Source organism: Diceros bicornis, chromosome 14 (assembly GCF_020826845.1).
Source record: "Diceros bicornis minor isolate mBicDic1 chromosome 14, mDicBic1.mat.cur, whole genome shotgun sequence".
Lineage (NCBI taxonomy): Eukaryota > Metazoa > Chordata > Mammalia > Perissodactyla > Rhinocerotidae > Diceros > Diceros bicornis.
This window is the reverse complement of record NC_080753.1, coordinates 28932753-28954755: the sequence shown is the minus strand read 5'-3', so window position 1 is coordinate 28954755 and position 22003 is coordinate 28932753. Positions and strand designations below refer to the sequence as shown.

Sequence of the window (22003 nt, the reverse complement as noted above, 5' to 3'; positions counted from 1 at the left end):
AACATCTGTCAGGAAAAGACAAAAACCAAAAACAAAAAGAAAAGAGCAATTTTGAGGAAACAGAGATAGTTAACTATTAGATAATGAGGATGATAAGATGATGAAATGATTAAAGAATTCAAAATCACTGTAACTTTGATTGATAGATGTTAAAAGAAAGTAGTATAAAAAATCTGAGGGCCAACCCTGGGGGTCTAGTGAAGTTCAACACGCTTCGCTTCGGCGGCCTGGGTTAGGCTACCTACACCTACACCACTCTGTTAGCGGCCATGTTGTGGTGGTAACCCACATACTAAAAAATAGAGGAAGACTGGCACGGATGTTAGCTCAGGGTGAATCTTCCTCGGGAGAAAAAAAAATCTGAAGAAATGCTACAGAAAGAAATTTCAGCTTATTAACAGGAGGAACTAAAAACCATTCTTCCTAGAACAAAAAAAGGAGAGTTCTCAAATAGTTTCAGTCTTTGCTTTTAAACTCTTCATACCTATTTCATGTTTCAAGTATTTGCTATTCACGTTCAGAAGAAAAAAATTATGTCAGCACTTTAAAGCTCTTTGCAAAGCACATCAAATTTAACACAGTATATCTACAAAACCTCTAATATAAACTGAAACGGACAACAGATCGAATTTTAATAAGCAGTATGCTTTCAAGAAGTCAAATAATTTATAATCTGATCAAAACACCAGTTTTGTTAGAAATAGGAATATACATGGCTAGGGTACGTAATGGAGCCAAGGCAAGTCTGGGAGGAAGGCAGACGGCAGCACAAAAGCTTAACAGTTTTGCTCTTCTTATATTTCCAAGCTAGACTTGACACAGAAACTCCGGTGTGTGAACAGAGAGATAATAAAAGCCTAATTAGTCTAAGAGTTTCCTTTTATTTCCAAGGATCCTTTCAACTCAGATTCCATTTCTGGTATAATCCTCATTCCTAACCATCCTTCACCCCAATCACTAATCACCCAAATAAATAGCAAAACCTAAGTTATCAAACAAAAATTTACTGAGTCTTTTGTGGGCAATACTATATACTCATAATCACCATAAAGAATATGTTACTTATGAGCTTTCACTTAAATGTTTCATAAATTTATATATTCAAATTAGCTATATGAGCTCCCCACTCTTTTTTTTTTTTTTTTTTTTTTTTTACAAAGTCTATTACTGACCCTCTAAATTTGTTTATAACCTACTAGTGGGTTGGGTTTGAAAAACACTGTCTTAGAAATTATTTGTAACTTCTGTAGTGAGATATAATTGGTGAAGTGCCATAAGTTCACCATTCTAAAGTGTATAATTCAGTGGTTTTAGTATATTTACAGCATTGTGCAATCTCACCACAATCTAAATTTAGAATATTTTAATCACTTCCCCCCAAAACCCAAACCCATCAGTAGTTACTCACCATTATACCTTTCCCCCAGACTCTGGAAACCACTAATCTACTTTCTGTCTCTATGAATATGCCTATTCTGGACATTTCATATAAATGGAATGACACAATATGTGGTCTTCTATGACTGACTTCTTTCCCTTAGCGTAATGTTTTCAAGGCTCATCCAAGTTGTAGGATGTATCAGTACTTCATTCCTTTTTATGGCCGAATAATATTCCATTATATGGATATACCACATTTTATTTATCCACATTCATCAGGTGATGGACATTTGGGTTGTTCACACTTTTTGGCTATTATGAATCATGCTGCTATGAAAGCCCTAAAAGAAGCATGTGCAATCATGTTCACAGCAGCACTGTTTGTAATAACCAAAGGCAGGAAACTAAATGTCCATCTAGAGGAGAATGGAAAGTAAGATATGGTATTCTGATACAATGAAATAGCACACCCAACAGTGAAAATGAATGAGCTACATGCATTGGCATGAATGAACTGTACATACATAAGATGGAATGAAAATAGCAAGTTACAGAATATATACAGTATATTGCTTCAGTCAAATTTAAAAAACATAAAAAATGGCCAATATATAGTTAAAATATAAAGAAATGCAGAACTGTAACTAGTATAAATCAATATGTTGCACATCTTAAACTTACACAATAGTATATGTCAATTATATCTCAATAAAAAAGCTGAGAAAAATAATGAAACAACAACAACAACAAGAGAAATATAGGATTATTAATTCTACAGGGGAACTATAATATAGGGATATGATCAAAGGAGTACACATGGGTATCAGCTGTATGGTAATGAAATTTTATTTCTTAAGCTGGGTAGGAGCTATCATTTAATCATTTTTTATTTACCTTATTTTTTACCATTCTCTTCTTTTTTCTTGGTTTTGGTATATCTCAAATATTTTATTTAAAAAATATCGGCCATGATTGCTTTCAAGTTCAAGTATAAATCCAATACATGGATAGCTTGTTGAGATTTTGTTAAACATACCCCATGCTTGGGAATCTTATTGACCTTATCCATCACGTTATCACAAAAAATGGCTTTCTATTTGCCACTCTGAGGTTAATCAAGCCATTATCACAAAACGCAAATGGCGGCAATGTGTGTGTGCGTGCGTGCGTGCGAGTGTGTACTGGGACCAGGAAGGGATTCAACTGCATGTTTTTTTTTTTTTGGTGAGGAAGATTAGCCCTGAGCTAACATCTGTCGCCAATCCTCTGGTGCGCGCCCGGGACGCAAACCTGCAAACCCTGGCTGCCGAAGCTGAGTGCACGCACTTAACCGCTATGCCACCAGGCCGACCCCTCAACTGCATGTTTTAATTCATGAAAAAATCTGTATCTGCACTAAAATTTTCTATAGTTAACTTACTTCTCTGTTTGTTTTATAGAGAATAAACAGTTCAAATAAATGAAAAGTGTACACAGAATTTAAATAACAAACAAGCTTGATCTAAATTGACATATTTGTATGTATAACTTTATATCCATTCTTTCCAAACACATCCAAAAAAAGATCCCCAAATTGCACATACTACAGCATAAAATGAAAATATCTTAGCAGATCTTGATCTAAAGAGAAAATGAAATTTAAAATTCCAAAGTATTTAGAAATGAGCGCATTACATGTTAAAATTTGTGATATACTGTTTTACAAGAGAAAAATTTATAACCATAAATATACCAATTAAAAAACAAGGAAGGCTGTTACTGAATGAACAAATAAAAGCAGAAGGAATAAAACGTTTAAAACTACAAATCAAAAGCTAATTATTTGAAAAAGATTAATAAAATAGACAAGCCCCTGGCAAAATAAATTTAAAAGACTCCAAAAGGATATAACAGTCATGGAGATTAAATATTGAAAGTCCACCCCTAAAAAAGGGAACAAGTCCAGACAGCTTTTTTTGTGTGTGAGGAAGATCAGCCCTGAGCTGACATGCGTTGCCAATCTTCTTTTTGCTGAGGAAGATTGGTCCTGGGCTAACATCCGTGCCCATCTTCATCTACTTTATATGGGATGCCGCCACAGCATGGCTTGACAAGTGGTGCGTTGGTGTGCGCCCGGGATCCAAACCCGCGAACCTCGGGTCGCCAAAGCGGAGTGCGCACCCAACCGCTACGCCACCGGGCTGGTCCCCAGACAGTTTTAAGGTCAAGTACTGCTACATTTTCAAAGAAGGGTTAATTGAGTAGTTCTCTTTTTATAAACTGTTCCAGTGCATCCTAAGAGTTGGAAAAGCTTTCCAGGTAATTTGAGATCACCACGGTAACCCTGACATCCAAAGCAGAGAAGAATAACACACACATGTAAGCATGCGCGCGCACACACACACACACAAGACAAATGGAAAACTACTGGTCAGTCTCCCCAATGAACTCCATATACAATTACCGAATATTGTAATATTCACAGTCATAAAAGCATAACTAAAACTCAAGAAATATATTAATGTTATTTAATATATATATAGGAGAAAAACCATACAGAAATTATAAAGGCGTCTTGAGAAAATTCAAGATGCATTTGAGATTGAAACCCTTGGTAAACTAGGAATAAAATGGAGCGAAATTTACTCAGCTTAATTAAAGATAACTAGTAGAACCCACAGAAACATTACACAAGCATTCCCACAAAGGACAGGAGATCTTCATTACAATAACACAGTTTTATGACCACTTTTCAAAGTTGTACCGGCAGTTCTAGATAATAATTTAAGGCAAGAAAAAGAATCAGAACTGTCACCATTACAAAGTGGCTATTTGCCTAGAAAATTCGAGAAAGACAACTGAAAAATCAGTACAACCAATAAAGGATTTTAGGCAAGGAGGCTACAAATTATCATACAAATTACAAAAGCAAGTGTTTCTATATACCAGCAATCATCAATATCTAGCAATGGATAAAAAGAAATAAATTTACATGGCAATAAAAATATCTTTAAAATCTAGGAATATAACAAAACACACACATCTAAAGGGTTTAATGATGCCTTAACAAACAAACGTCCTGGATGGGAAGAATCAAAACTGTAAACATGTCAGTTTTCCAGAAAGTAATCTATAAATTCACAGCAATCTGCACTAGAATCAACAGGATATTTTGTAGAACTTGACCAGTAAAATCTTGGAAAACGAAATTAGCAAAAACAGCCAAAAATTTTTCAAAAAAGAGAAATGATAGGGAACTTGGCCTCCAGGCAGCAAGATACAATAAATAGCTATAGCAATTAAAACCCTGTAGCACTGGTACTGGATTAGAAAATCCAGCCACAGACTCAAGTAAATATGTGAATTTAGTATGGAATAAATATGGCATTTCAAAACAATGGGAAAAACCTGAACTATTATTATAATCACCGGGAAAACCAGCTATTTCGGAAATGGTCCTTCTAAGAGGGAGACAGGAAAGTCACAGCAAGAGACGTAATGACAATGTGAGGAAGGGTCCATGAGCCAAGGAATACAGTAGCCTCTAGAAGCTGGAAAAGACAAGGACATGAATTCTCCCCTAGAGCCTCCAAAAGGAACACTGTCCCTGCTGACCCATTTCAGACTTCTAATCTCCAGAACTGTAAAATAATAACTTTGTGTTGTTTTAAGTTACTAAATTTGTGGTAATTTGTTACAGTAGCAATAGGAAACTAATACAGCAGTCCAGCATTACTCAAACTAATAACAAAGTCAATTCAAGACAAGATTCAAATGGTGTATAAACACATGAAAAGATCTCCAAGTCAATACAAACAGGGAAACAGAAATTAAAACATAATTCTTTTGCCCACTAATTTGGCAGAAATTTAAAAAGTTTAATTTCACATGTTGACAAGGATTTGGAGGGAGCGGGTAGGCATTCTTTTATGCTGTTGATGGGATTAAAACTGGTGAAGCCTTTTTGAAAGGTAAGTTGGCCATTTGAAGTTTAAAAAATATATATCCTTTGATTTAGTCTACTTCTGGGAGGCAATAACTATGGAATGGTTAAGAGTACAGGTTCTGGAGGGTGACTGCTTGAACACGAATCCCTGTCCTACCAACAACAGACGTGTGACTGTAAGTTACTTAAGATCCCAAGCCTCACAAATGACTCATCTACAAAATGAGGACAATAGTAGCTGCTGTGAAAATTGGACATCTGTCATTAGCATAATGCTTAGTACACAGGTAGTGCTCGATAAATATTAGCTGTTATTAATGCATTCTAAAGTACATACACATGTTTAAAATAACCATGTTGGCGAAGACGTGGAAAAACTGGAACCCTTGTGCACTACTGGTGAGAATGTAGCCCCTTTGGGAAAAAACAGTATGGTGGGTCCTCAAAAAATTAAAAATAGAGTTACCATCTAACCCAACAATTCTACTTCTGGGTATATACCTAGAAGAATTGAAAGCAACGTTTAATGGGTATAGAGTTTCAGCTCTACAAGATGAAAAGAGTTACGGGGATAGGTGGTGGCGATGGTTGCACAAAAATATGAATGTATTTAATACCACTGAATGTACAGTTTAAAATGGCTAAGATGGTGAATTTTGTCATGTATATTTTACTACATAATTTGGAAGAAAAAATCAACATAGGAAAAAAAAAAAAAAAAACCAAAACACCATGAGGGAATTTCTAATAGTGCCTTGGCATGATGCTGTGATGTCACAAAATATCTAGAGTCCTAGGTCTTTTAATTAAGCAGGAAATAAATATGAAAGCAAAAAAAAAAAAAAAAAAGATGGTCATCACTTTATTGTTAGTGTAAACTAAAGGAATATAATTTGTAATCAATAGTAGCAGTTAAGTTATATGGCACATCCATATAATGAGAGGTGCTTACTTCATGGAAAGCTGATACACCTTTAAAATGAAAAAGAAAAGTAGCTGATTAATACATATAGTGTGATCCATTTAATATATATATATATTTTTTTCATTTAATATATTTTTAAAATATACATAGGTACATATATTAGTACACAGACATATTGAGAGAGGATTTCAAGGATACAGACAATTGTTGACCAAGTTCTCTTCTTGGAAAGAAGGAAGATTGAATAAGGATGTGGGAGAACATAAAGGGAGTTTTCATATTTTGTCTTGTATAATACAATTCTGAATTGTTGGAATCTTTTCCAATGAGAATTATTCATGAAATATTCACATCATTTAAAAAATTGCCAATTAAAAAAAATATAACTTATTTGTTAGGGTGGGAAGAGTGCAGGGAGACTGGATTGTTACTCTCATATTCAGCTTCACCTTCTGCCAGGATCATTCCCTTTCAGGAACCCTCTACAACTTGGCAAGGCTGCCAACCATATGGCCCTATCCATTCTACCTCCCCACTAGGTGGACACATGATCCAAGCAAGATCTAGAATCCTTTTGGGGGGAAAGGATGGATGCTGAGAATTCTATTTCTGAGATCTTAAGCAGTAAGGATCAAGGAGTTATTAGAGATGATTACTGCCGCTGAGTAGGGAGAAAATATCTGAGAATGAAGTTAAAATACAGGAAAATAGGGACCGGCCTGGTGGCATAGTGGTTAAGTTTGTGTGCTCTGCTTCAGTGGCCCAGGGTTTGCAGGTTCTGATCCCGGGCACAGACCTACACACCACTTATCAAGCCACACTGTGACAGGCATCCCACATATAAAGTAGAGGAAGATGGGCACGGATGTTAGCCCAGGGCCAATCTTCCCCAGTGAAAAGAGGAGGATTGGCAACAGATGTTAGCTCAGGGCTAACGTTCCTCAGCAAAAAAAAATAGAGTGTACTTACACAAACCTAGATGCTATAGGCTACTACATACCTAGGCTATATGGCACTAATCTTACGGGACCACCGTCATATATGCGTTCCGTCGTTGACTGAAACGACATTACGTGGTGCATGACTGCAGTTACCTTAGGAAATAGGCCCACGACTGGGGAAAGGGTGGGACAGAGGACTGTGCAGCTTTTAATTACAAAGGCTTCCACTCTACTTTTTTTATACCAAGAAACAGAATTTCTGTTGGAACAAACCAGAAACCTAAACATCCAACAAGAGAGGGCTGAAAAAATTTATTGGCTGTATAAATCACCTTCATTTGTGTATGTAAAATTTGATTACCAATTTGTTCATTTGAGGTCAAAACTCTAATTGCTAAAAGGATCACCTACTGCACCCCTTAATCAATACATTCCATTTTGAATGCTTACTATATTTGAAAATATTTCTATGCAACGAACTTCTAAAGTATATATTACTATCTTTTAAAAAAAGTTAACTCTCATATTGCCAGGTTCTTCCAGTGTCTCAAGCATACCTCCTTGTCTACGTGTTTTCCTGAAGACCTCCCTCTTAGAGTCCTCTGACCTCTGGCTCCAATTCAGATTTTCCAAAACAAAGCAAAACAAAAATGACAACAAAAACATTCTACGCCAACAGTTGCCGAGAGAAAAGGAGTTAGCATTATCTCTGCATCGTCATAGTCCCAATAAGATTAAATTATCTGTATCAGGGAATTCACAGCAATTCAGATTAAGTAGAAAAAGAAAACAGATTTTCCTCTATACGAAGTGACCATAAGACCTTAAATTCTACAGACACATATGTGTCCTTTTGTCTCTCCTCTTCCAGAACCTCAATGCCAATCATATATCACCTGTCATGAAAGACATTATACTATCGAGGGTAAGAGCATGGACTCCAGCATAACTTGCCTACGGTCAAATCCTGGCTTTGCCACTTATTCCCTGAGTGACTTTAGGCAAGTAACTTAACCTCTCTGTGTCTCTGTTTCCTTATCTATAAAGTCATAAAAATAAAAGCGCCAAGTTTATAAAGTTGCTGTAAGCATTAAAACAAGTTAGTCCTTATAAAAGGCTTAGGATAGTGTCTGGCAATAAGTGCTATTATTATTATTTCAAATAGAAAAATGAGGATAGTCTCTTTGGCTGGAGCTCGTCTCTATGACAGTCTGACATTAATATATACTGGCAGCTAGTCTGAGGAATGCAATTTACAAGTTTTGGGAGAAACATACCAATAATACTACTTGCATTTAACCAAATTACAACTAATTTCAAGATATGATACTATTTAAGATAAAAATACTATCTGGACTTAGAAAATACTCGTTAGATGGAGGTTCTTTTTTATTTTTCTTTTAGAGTGGCACTTTTTGTCATGGTTGAATCATCACTGCCTCCAGAATCCTCTCATATTTAACAGAAAAATCATTTATTAGGATACTACAAGCCACGACACACTGACTCTATCCCAACCCTTGTCAATGAGTAGGGGTTTTATTCTGTTGCTTATTCTTTAAAAAAATTATTTAAGTGGGTTCAGCAAAGCTTCTTCTGTGATAATCTACATGAAAGCACTCTGACATTGAGAGAGACATGGGGCCTTCTCTTGTTATTATAGAGCAGTTTAGCTGTGCTCATCTATTTGTGTCTGATGCTTATCATACACCAGCATGCCAGCAAACACAATTCTGTTGCTTCTCTCAAGGAAAGGTAGTTGTTCACTAAAAGTAGAAAAAGAACAGGAAGAAAAAAAAGTCTATAGATTTTATTATCATGTGATTTTTCCCCCTTTATTATTTCATTTGGAGATACTCAACTCATTCATGACTACACAATTATTTGAAGGTACAATAACCTTAAAATATCCCTTAATTTCAAATTATTACATTTTGCGTAAAACCTTATAGAAAAGGCAAGTGACAGCTCTCATCTAGGACAGTTTTTCCTAAAGAATACAGTTGAGAAATTTCAATTCATAAACCATGTTACATCCCCTCCCCCAAGACGAATCAGATTTAAAAGAAGCAATGTTTTAAACAACAGAAATATCAACTTGAAAACCTATATACAACATCTAAATACTTTTCAAATTAGTGCAATACCAAAAAAACCAAGCTTCCTTGTTTTAGTCTAATTCAAAACCACAGGATATTAAAGTCTACCACTGCTTTATGTAATGAGTACATAACTGAGGAAAAGTTATTTTGAGTATTTTACCCAAGTACATGGGACTACAGAATAAAATTGCACTCCTGATCCAGAAATAAAGACATTATTTCCTGTCTAGTTCTTTATGTGCTACTGAGAATAGCAGTTCCAAAGTATGCAACAAAAGCAAAACTTGTTTTCCCATTTGGGGGACAGAAAAGCCATCAGGTTCAATATATTCACAAATGTTAATGTTTTCTTATTTAATCAAAAGGGATATGCACTGCAACAGAAAGTTTTACCTTAAAAACTATTCAAAGACTAGATTCCAATAACCATACGCTCAAACTTCCCATTACAAATATGATACAATACGAAGTACGTAGCATCATGTTGAATACTCTCATCAAAATGTTTTAACTGAGGGGCCAGCCCGGTGGCGCAAGTGGTTAAGTGCGCGCGCTCCGCTGCGGCGGCCCGGGGTTCGCTGGTTCGGATCCCGGGCGCGCACCGACGCACTGCTTGGCAAGCCATGCTGTGGCGGCGTCCCATATAAAGTGGAGGAAGATAGGCACAGATGTTAGCCCAGGGCCGTCTTCCTTAGCAAAAAAAAGAGGAGGATTGGCGGATGTTAGCACAGGGCTGATCTCCTCACAAAAAAAAAAGAAAAGAAAAAAAAAAAATGTTTTAACTGAAATCTAATCAATTTTTAGTCCTAGCTTCCAGTTTAAAGGAAATACAAGAGAGAGAAACAAGTTAAACAACACTCTGAGGACAAAGACAAATCCAGAGTGTGGGATATTTTACAAGACAATTGGCCTGGATCTCTTGAAAAGTCAACGTTACAAGAAGGGGGGGGAAGGGAGAGCAGGGAGACTGTTGTAGATGAAAAGAGATAAAGGAACACATACACTCAAAATATAATATGGGATTGAGTCATGACTTTTAAACCGCACAAGACAGGCAACTGGGGAAATATGACTATAAACCGGCTGTAAGATGATATTAAGCAATTATTGTTAACCATAATACCATTATCACAGCTAAGAAAAATATGTGAAAGAACATCCTCATTTTTAGGGGGAACAAGCTGAAGTATTTAGGGATAGGGTGTCATGGTACCTGCAACTTACTTTCAAATAGTTCAGTCAAAAAAAGTATTTATATACATTTATCTAACTAATATGTCTAGATGACTGAGCATACAAGTGTTTATTATGCTAGTCTTTCAAATTTTCTGTATTTTTGAAATTTCTCATGATAAAAAATTGGAGAAAAGGGTTAAGATTAAATCAAACTTCTTCTGCATTATATTATATATATTTTATTAAGTATTTTACTCATTATTATTATGTTTAAAAAACATTAATATTCCACACAGATGCATTATTTGTTACTTATAATTTGTTGGAAATTTAGGTTGTTTCTGTGATTAACAACTTCAAACACTAAAAAAAATGAGATACACAGAAAAGCACTAAATCTACTTTCTCGACATTGGTGCAACTATAAGCTAATAAACGATTTTCTTTTCTTTTCTTTTTGTGAGGAAGATCAGCCCTGAGCTAACATCCATGCTAATCCTCCTCTTTTTTGCTGAGGAAGACCGGCTCTGAGCTAACATCTATTGCCAATCCTCCTCCTTTTTTTTCCCCAAAGCCCCAGTAGATAGTTGTATGTCATAGTTGCACATCCTTCTAGTAGCTGTATGTGGGACGCCACCTCAGCATGGCCAGAGAAGCAGCGCGTCAGGGCGCGCCCGGGATCCAAACCCGGACCGCCAGTAGCGGAGCACATGCACTTAACCGCTAAGCCACAGGGCCGGCCCTAATAAATGATTTTCTGGTGGCTTATGGAAATCAAGTAAAGGTATAGCTATGAATTCCATTTATGTAAACCACCAGAAAGAATGTCAAAGAAGAGATTTCCTTTTATAAAGCAGATATTTCCTCAAGAATGAAGTGTCTTTTTGACATCTGGTCAGTCAGATTTAGTGACAGATTCAGCAGGTAGAATATTTGTGTAACAATATTAATTTTTCTTTATCACCCATCTGAAAGGTAGCTTACAGTTTTGACCAGGACAGGGACTGTGTCTTATTTTTGTTTTACACACTGCCTTATATCTCACAGGCATTCGAACATTTACTTAATCGGACAGACTTATTTCTTTGGCCCCATTAATAAATTATAACCATCCTTTAATTTTACATTAAGGTTCCATTTTGTCTGATTTGACAAAAAGGAATGCTTTCTTGTCAACTTCTTTAAGGAAACATTTGATGTTTCTCTTGATGATCTAACCTCTAGCTAATTTTGCTGGTTCCACCACCAAAATGGGTGCTTCAGCCTTGGAGACTGCTTTCTAATGCTGACCATCACTGTTGCAGCTGGTCATTCCTGGAACCACCTCCCATCATCTAGGTCCAGTTCCCATGGCCAGGGGAATAGCCTTGTTGAGCTGCTAACATATTAACAGCATGAGGCAGGTGGCATCAGATGCCTTTTAAAAATTCCTCAGTCCTAGTTAGTACTCAGAACTGCAAATTTAAAAACTAACTTTTAAACTTTTGGTGAAAGTTAAAATCCTCACCTTAGAGGTAGTTGTTATAACAGTATTAAAATGGCTAATAAAAAAAAAGCTCTATAATAAAGGAAATGAAATGAGAAATTGAGACCATTTTTTCCCCTAACATATTGACAAGACTTAAAAATAACAATATTAAAAATGCCAGGGGCCGGCCCCGTAGCGAAGTGGTTAAGTGCGTGCGCTCCGCTGTTGGTGGCCTGGGTTCGGATCCCAGGCACGCACAGACACACCGCTTCAGGCCATGCTGTGGTGGTGTCACATATAAAGTGGAGGAAGATGGGCACGGATGTTAGCTCAGGGCCAGTCTTCCTCAGCAAAATGAGGAGTGGCATGGATGTTAGCTCAGGGCTGATCTTCCTCACAAAAAAAAAAAAAAAAAGCTAACAACATAAAGTATTAGTAAGTTAAACTAGTTTAATAATTTGAGGTGATTTTGCAGTTTATATCAAAAGGTAAGATGTGTATTAAATGGGTATAACATTTGACTAGAAATCTATCCTACAGAAATATTTGCCTAACAGCAAAACATCAAAAGATATACGTTCAGGAATATTTATTTTAGCTCTATTTGTAGTACTATAAAATTGGAGCCAATTTAGATGTCAATATTTAAATAAATTATACCAAATTAAATTAAGAAGAGTGGGAAAGATTTACGTGTAAACTCACGAAACATCCACAATAAACATGTTGAATCAGGGCTTATATCATTTTTATGGGGAGAAGAAACTATATAAATAACCCATATACTAACATGGACGTGTTTTTAAGTACATAGAAAGTACACAATGCCTGTTAGCCGACCTGTGGTTTCTCAAGGGAATGTGGATGGGGGTTGAAGGTTTTTCTTTCAATCTTTATATAATTCTCTTATTTTAAGGGGGGGGGGGAAGACACAGTACCCCCTTCCCTCACCCCAGAACTAAAAAAAAATAGCTAAAACTCTAAAACTTCCAGAAGAAAACAGAGTATCTTCATAACCTTAGGGTAGGCAAAGATTTCCTAAAACACAAAACCAAACTGAAAGAAAAGAATAACAAAAAAAATCCATGAAACTAGACTTTGTCAAAATTAAAAACCTCTGTTCTTCCAAAGATACTGTAGGGAAGCAGAATCTGCTTCTCCAAAATGTGTCTCTTTGGCTTGATTTTTTTTTTTTTTTGGTGAGGAAGATTAGCCCTGACCTAACATCTATTGCCAATCCTCCTCTTTTTGCTGAGGAAGACTGGCCCTGAGCTAACATCTGTTGCCGATCTTCCTCTTTTTGCTGAGGAAGATTGGCCCTGGGCTAACATCTGTGCCCATCTTCCTCTACTTTTTTATATGTGGCATGCCTGCCACCACAAGGCTTGATAAGGGGTGCACAGGTCCACACCCAGGATCTGAACCCCGTGCCGCCGAAGCAGAGTACGCAAACTTCACCACTACGCCACCAGGCCGGCCCCCCCTGCACGATTATTTTTAAGAACAAAAGACTCAGGAAGACACTTTGACCTTCTCCCTAACTGCCTAAAAGAATTTTAGATAGAAGGCCTGTTTCAGGAAGGAGCTCACCATAAGTAACTATAGTATAATACAGGTGTGGTAGGCAGGGAGGAACCTAGCAAGGCCCATTTGATCAAAGTCCTCCCCATGTAACACTGTCTTTGCAAGGCATGGCAATACCTTATTTGTCTTTTCATCTCCATGTGAATTGCCTTCCTCCTCTTCGAAGTCCTAAACCACTACCCCCAACATCCTTCTTTGTTTTTAGCTGAAGATGGTATTTAAGGTGGTGGCTTTGGTGATTTTGGCAAGTTACTCAGTTTTCCTGGGTTTCTCCCATGCATACGTTATTAAATTTGTTTGAGTTTTCTCTTGTTATTCTTTCTCATGTCAATTTAATTCTTAGACCAGCCAGAAGAACCTAGAAGGGTAGAGGAATATTTCTTCCTCCCCTACAATACCCTTAAAATATAGAAAATACAATACATATATCCAACAAAAGGATTTGTATCCAGAATAGAAGAAGAACTTTTACAACTCAATAACAAGACAAACAACCCAATACAATTTGGGCAAAAATTTGGACACTTCAGTGAAGAAGACATACAAATAGCCAGTAAGTACTTTAAGCACATAGTTATCAAGAAAAAAAGAGTTTAAATAACAATTAAAATCAAATGCAGAATAAATGAAATTCTCATACACTGTTGGTGGTAATGTTAAATTGTACGGTCATTTTGGAAAAGTTTGGCAGTTTCATATAAAATGAAACAGACCTTAACCATATTTCAACAATTCCAATCCTAGAGAAATGAAAAAATATGTCCACTCAAAGATTCGGACACAATTCATAGAAACTTTATTCATAACAGCCCCAAAGAGAAAATAATACAAATGTACATCAACGGAGAAGAGATTAACAAATTGAGGTATATTCATGCAATAGATTAGTATTCAGCAATAAAAAGGAACAAACTACTAACACATGCAACAAACATGAAAGAATCTCAAAATTATGCTGAGCAAAAGAAGCTAGACATAAAAAGCACATACTGTATGATTCCATTTATATGAAATTGTTGACCAGCCAAACTAATCTACAGTGACAGAAAGAAGAAAGAAGACCAGTGGTTGTGGAGGGCCAGGACGGGGAGGTGGCATTTGAATGCAAAGACACACACACACTGGAAGTTCCTACGGTGATGAAAATGTTTGAGCCTTGGCTAGGGTGTTGGTTACATGGATGTATACATTTGTCAAAATATACTGAACTGTACTCTTAAAAAGGGGTTCATTTTATTGTTCGCAAATGACACCTCAATAAAGTTGATTTTAAAATAAGGCACAGTATTCCCTTCCTCCTATCTTTAATAGAAATTAAAGTTATCCCTCAATTAATCCAAAGCCAAGGAATTAAGGTTCTCTTTGCTTATTCAGAGTTTTTGCCACCTGGCCAATGACAGCAAACTAACAGCTCTTCACAAGGAAGGGTCCTGGAACGGAGCAATAATTGCAGTAACAGAGACGAAGGAGGCAATAACAGCAGCAGATATGGAGACAAGTACTTAATTTGCAAGGAGCTCCCGAGAGAGCACAAAGAATAGGGCGCTAACTACAAGACAAGTAAGAGCAAAAATATGAAGCCGCTTAAGATTCTACAAAATGCACACCTTCAGGAGGATATATCACAGAACAATTTTCCACAATCTAGCTTGGAAAAATTCTTAAGTTTGAAATTCTGCTGAATTTCTATGACCTCAGGGGTTCCTTTTAATAAAACCTACTCGAAAAATTTTCTAAACCTAATACTTTTTTTTTATTGATGTCTTAATAGTTTACAACATTGTGAAATTTTGGTTGTACATTTTTGTTTGTCCATCGCCATATATATGACTCCCTTCACCCCTTGTGCCCATCCCCTACCCCCACTGCCCCTGGTAACCACAATACAGTTTTCTCTGTCCATGTGTTGGTTTATAGTCCACATGAGTAAGATCATACAGTGTTTGTCTTTCTTTTTCTGGCTTATTTCACTTAACATAATACCCTCCAGGTCCATCCATGTTGTTGCAAATGGAATGATTTTGTCTTTTTTTTATGGCTGAGTAATATTCCATTGTGTGTGTGTGTGTGTGTGTGTGTGTGTGTGTGTGTATACCACATCTTCCTGATCCAATCACCAGTTGAGGGACACTGGGGTTGCTTCTACTTCTTGGCTATAGTGAATAATGCTGCAATGAACATAGGGGTGCATAGGCCTCTTTGGATTGTTGATTTCAGGTTTGTTGGATAGATTCCCAGTAGTGGGATAGCTGGATCATAGGGTATTTCTATTTTTAATTTTTTGAGCAATCTCCATACCGTTTTCCATAGAGGCTACACCAGTTTGCATTCCCACCAGCTGTGTATGAGGGTTCCTGTTTCTCCACATCCTCTCCAACATTTGTTGTTTTTTGTCTTGGTGATTATAGCCATTCTAACGGGTGTGAGGTGATATCTTAGTGTTGTTTTGATTTGCATTTCCCTGATGATTAGCGATGTTGAACATCTTTTCATGTGCCTATTGGCCATCTGTATATTTTCTTTGGAGAAGCGTCTGTTCATTTCCTCTGCCCATTTTTTGATTGGGTTGTTTGTTTTTTATTGTTAAGTTGTGTGAGTTCTTTATATATTATGGAGATTAACCCCTTGTCAGATATATGTTCTGCAAATATTTTCTCCCAGCTGGTGAGTTGTCTATTCATTTTGATCCTGGTTTCATTTGTCTTGTAGAAGCTCTTTAATCTGATAAAGTCCCACTTGCTTACTTTTTCTTTAGTTTCCCTAGTCTGAGTAGGCATGGCATCCGAAAAGATTCCTTTACGACCAATGTCAAATAGTGTGTTGCCTATATTTTCTTCTACGAGTTTTATAGTGTCAGGTCTCACCTTCAGGTCTTTGATCCATTTTGAGTTAATTTTTGTGAATCGCAATAGCAGATGGTCCACTTTCATTCTTTTGCATGTGGCTGTCCAGTTTTCCCAACACCATTTACTGAAGAGACTTTCCTTTCTCCATTGTATGTTCTAGCTCTTTTGTCAAAAATTAGCTGTCCGTATACGTGTGCAAACCTAATACTTTTTTAAAAAGTATTAGTTTAGTGTCTTGTGGTCACCTGAAATCCCTCTGTGATCTCAGATGAATTCAAGCAGCAGCAATTCAAAGGAACTAATGTATTTCTTGATTTTTTAAGGTAAACTAAGCTTTATTTATACTAGTCAACTAAAATGCATTTTGCCATTTGGCATACTTAAACTTCAGATGGAATAAACAAGTTTAGGTTATCAGACCATTTTAGATTGCTCTACACAACAAAAACTTGAAACTATTACAAAAAGATACTATGGCTAAACCACCTTCCATTCTCCCCTTCTTCTACAGTAATAAAATGTTTTTAAGCTGGACACATGGAATACCAGACAGAGACACATTTTCCAGTCTCCCTTGTAGCTATTTATGGTCATGTGATTAATCAGAGGGACACTCTCCTCAAGAAACTGGCAAGCACCCTAGGCCCCTTTTTCATCCCAGGCCTGAAACGAAGATGCTACCTTGGCCCCAGAGGACAAGGGCCACAATCTGGGATGGCAGGAGAAGTGAGCTAGAAGGAGTCTGTGGGTCTCTCACACTGTGGAGCAGAGCCACTGTAAACAGCTAAGGATACAGACCTAGAGTTTCACATTGGGAAGAAATAACCTTGTTTAAGCCACTTATTACTTTGGGTTTTTTGTTACTCACTGTAAAAAGTAAGTCTTTCTCTCACTCCAGCTTCCCAGCCCCGCCTTTCCCTTCTCCAAAGGGACTACAAGCCAGTTTCTTCTATAGCATTCTATACAAGAATAAATATACGTATGTATGCGTATGCACACACACACACAACATCCTTATTTTTAACTCTGGTTAGCATACAATACAATGTTCAAGGCATTCCTTTTTTCACTCAGTAACATTCTGTAAATCATTCCTTTAAGTAGGGATACATGTGCTTCATTCTTCATGGAGGAGGGATGTACCTTAATTTTTAAAATTAGTTTGCTCTCTGTGGACATTTCCTTTCCATGTCACAAACAACTACTATGGGTAACCTTGTACCTACATTTTTTTTTACACGTGTATGCATATCAGTGTAACAAATTCCTAGAAGAGGAAATGACAGGTCAAAGAGTATGTGCAATTTACTTTTTGATACATAGTGTGAAATCGGAATTCATAGATGTCATGTCAGTTTACACTCCCATTAGCAATACATGATTGCCTGTTTCTCTATTTCCTTTTTAATACAAATACTATTAATGTTTTGTTCTTTGCCAACCTGATGGAGGAACACCCAATCTCAAAGGATGGTAAAAGCCCTATAATTCGAGGTGATCACACTGGTAGTTGTGTTGATTGTGACAAAGCTGGATAAAGCAGGGAATCATATGCATACCTCAGGTAGTTATTATAACTTAAAACACGTAAGTGAACAGGCCATTTCTTTGCGTATGGATGTACTGACATGTTCCTAGTCACCTTTCTTGAATCAACCACACCTATAAGTAACAACTAGAATTTCTAGCTGGGGTTTCTTAGAATTTCTAGTTGGGGTTTCCTTAAAGTGAAGTAAGAACTTGAAGATACCTGGGAATCCATAAAAAGAATGAGGATGGTCTCTAAGAACTGATAAGGAGTGACTTCCAGGATATACTGTTTAGGGGGAAAAAAGCAGTGCAAAAGAATATATGCTTGTTACCTTATGTGTAAGACAGATGGAAAAATAATGCATATATACTTGCTTATTTTTACAAAAAAAGGAAAAACCAGAAATGAATGAAATGATTACCTTTAGGCAGTGGGTGGGAACAGGGTAAAGGGGAGAGGGATGGGACAGACTTCCCGAACCATGTACAATGTTTTAATTACTAAAATGGAACAAAATGATGAAAAAGCAAACCCTAAAATTGAATGCAAACAGATGAAAAAAAAAAACTTAATTGTACATTAGATTTATAAAGTAAACAAGGAAAAAGTTAATTCAATTAATTTTGGACAGTTGTCTGTGTACCCTTAAGTGGGATATATTCTGAGGACTTAAAGAACTACAAAGAAATCTTGAATTTAATCGATTTAGTGTTGATAGTAGTATGTAATCTTGAAACTATTTTGTGTATACTATAGGAAAAAAAAGGAATAAATATATAGATGTCACTGAGGACCAGGAAGAAGGGATATACCAATAAGGAATGGGAGAAAGTGAAGAAAAACTGTAGTATATTTGAATTGGAAGTACCATGAACTATATATATTTTAAAATACTATATTTAAATATATTTCCTGGCTCTGTCCTCTAGGCCCGCTGAAAGGGCCTAGAAGCAATGGAACCCTTAGGAGCAACAAGCAGAACTAGCACCTAGACCTTGGTTTCCAAATATAATTCCTCAATAAAAAGCAACAAGGGGGTTCTTTGGAGAAACAGGGGATTCCAGTCCAGGGCAGAAAAAGCATGTAACAAACCTGGAATATCTCCTTATACAGAAAGTTAAGACATAACTAAGGCTGAAGAGACATAACCAAACGTAATGCTTGAACCCTGACTAAATTCTGGATCCAAAAAAAAGAAAGAAGATATAAAAGATATATCCGAGATAATGGGAAAATCTAAATATGGTCTGAGTATTAGATAATATTGAATTAATATTCATTTTCTTAGGTGTGATCATTATCAGTGTAATAACATTATTGTGGTTATTAAAGGACAACATCATTCTTAGCAGACGTATACTGAAGTATTTAGAGGTGATGTGTCATGACATCTGCAACTTCCAAATGGTTCAGCAAGAAAATTTCTATGTGGGCAGCTTTATTCATAAAGGCCCCAAACTGGAAACAACTCAAATGATCATCAAAAGGTGAATGGATAAACAAATGGTGGTATATCCATACACTGGAATACTATGCAGTAATAAAAATAAGCTACTGATACACATGAAACATGGATGCGTCTCAAAATCATTATGCTGAGTGAAAGAAGCCTAATACAAAAGAATATATGCTGTGTAATCACATTTATATAAAATTCTAGAAAATGTAAACTAATCTGTAGTGTCAGAGAATAGATCAGTCATTGCCTGGGGCCAGGGGTGTAGGAAGAGATGGACCACAAAAGAGCATGAGGAAACTTCTGGGCACAATGCAACTTTTTGTACTGTGATTATGATGGTGGTCTCATGGATGCATACACCTGCCAAAAGCCATCAAATTGTATACTTTATACATTTATATATAGAGAGAGATGGAAGAAAATAGGGCAAAATGTCAGCAGTTAATGAATACAAAAGAAGAGAATTATATGTTATTATACTATTTTATAGTAGGTTTAAAATTTTTTCAAAACAAAAAAGTTTGGTGGGGAAAAAACAATTCGAAAAAGGTAAAAATGACCCCCCGCACATAGGAAAAAAATTTCAAACTCTCTCATAATTAGAGAAATGTAAATTAAAATACTGAGATACCATTTCTCACCTATCAGACTGCCAAAAGTTAATGACACAGTCTATTGGTGAAGCTGTCAGAAAACAGGCACTCTGATACACTGCTAGTGAGAATGCACATAACACAATACTGCTGAAAGGAAATCTGGCAATACTTAATAAATCCACTTGTGTTTCAACTCAGCAATCCCACTTCTAGGAATCTACCCTGAAAGATACACCCTTACAATTTGAAAATACACTTGCACTCGGGCCGGCCTCCTGGCTTAGCGGTTAAGTGTGCACGCTCCACTACTGGCAGCCCGGGTTTGGATCCCGGGTGCACACCGACGCACTGCTTCTCCGGCCTCGCTGAGGCTGTGTCCAACATACAGCAACTAGAATGATGTGCAACTATGATGTACAACTATCTACTGGGGCTTTGGGGGGCAAAAAAAAAAAAAAAAAGAAAATACACTTGCACAAGGCTATTCACTGCAGCATTATTTGTAACTGCAAAATATTGGAAACAACCTACATTCCCATGCATGGGAGAGTGGCTGAATACACTGTAATACATCCACACAATGGAGCACTATCTGGCTGCAAAAAAAGGAATGAGGAAGTTCTTTATGAACTGATATGGAGTGAAATACAGGACATACCGCTAAACGGAAAAATTGCAAAGCACAGAGAAGTGTCTCCAGTATCTACCTTTCATGTAAGAAAGAAGATATTTAAAAAAATACATATACTTGCTCATTTATGCAAAATGAAACACAAGAAAAATAAAGAAACTGAAGCAACAATGGGAAAGGGGTACAAAAAGGGGGAAATAGGGCCTGGGTAGCAGGGACGAAGAGGAAGTGCACTTCTGAGTATATCTTTTTGTATAGCTCTGAGTCTTTAGAACATAGTAACATGTCCTATAGATCCCAAAATAAACAAGTAAAACCAACCAGGATGCCAGACGAACCTCAAATGGTATGCAAACACTAACAAATCAACCTAAATGCATACCAAATGAACATCACGCTTTCAGCATAGGCTGAACAGCTTTTTTTCTCCAGTTTGTTTTTTGGTTTTGACTTTCCTTAAGATATTTTTTTTCTTTTTGCCATGCATATAGTTTTTATTCTTAAGAGAAAGACCATATAAATATATCTTTATATATATAGCTTTTTGTCATGCTTAGAAGGCCTGCCCTACTCCAAAATTATTTTATTTTTAACTTGCAAATTTCTTTCTTGTATGTTCATGGTTTCTTTTTACTTTTTAATGTTTAAATCTTGGATCCATCTGTAATTACTTTTGTTAAGAAGAACAGGACAGGAATATAACTTTTATTTTTTTTACCCCAGTTCTTCCAACAGCAGTTGGAATCCATCTTTTCTGAATTCATTTAAAGCGTAACCTTTACGGTGTTAAATTCCCATGTATTTGGTTCTTTCTGGATTCTCAATTCTGTCCCACCGTTTTGTCTATTCAAGCATAAGTATCAAGCAACTTTAATTATTATAACTTCATAATATTTTAATATCTGGTAGGGCAGTCTCATCCCTATCCTTATTATTACACTTTTTCAGAATTTTCTTGTCTTACATCTGTATTTTTCCGTAAAGTTTGGAATCTGTTTTAGTTCTTAACAGAATATTGTTATTGGAATAGGAAATTTGTATATTAATTTAGGAAGAACTAATTATTACTTAAATCTGAGTCTTCCAAACCAAGAGCTATCTTCATTTATTCAATATTGCAGATTACTTCTTAATCACACATTCTACAATTGTATTGTTTCAAAAATGGATATATGGAGCTTCACTGTAACAACATTAATTATGATTACTCCAGTAGCCTACTCAGTGTAGGGCAACGCCAAAGAATGGGCCCAAGAATAATTATCACAAGTTCTGCCACTTAAGATTTTCATCAGAAATAAAGTAGTAGGTGTCTCATGTCACAGACACCTACTACGCCAACAAACTGTCCAACATAAAATTTTTAAGAACTTAAAATCATACCCAAATCTTGGTGTCTAAATACCAATCCTCACTAAAAGGAACCAGGGCTCCTCAGA

At 36.4% G+C, this 22003-nt stretch overlaps 1 protein-coding gene across 1 annotated transcript in view; it reads right to left on the bottom strand.

The window, feature by feature from the left end:
• The window catches only part of SRPK1 (SRSF protein kinase 1), a 73896-nt gene that overhangs the window by 38403 nt on the left and 13490 nt on the right, over positions 1–22003 (bottom strand).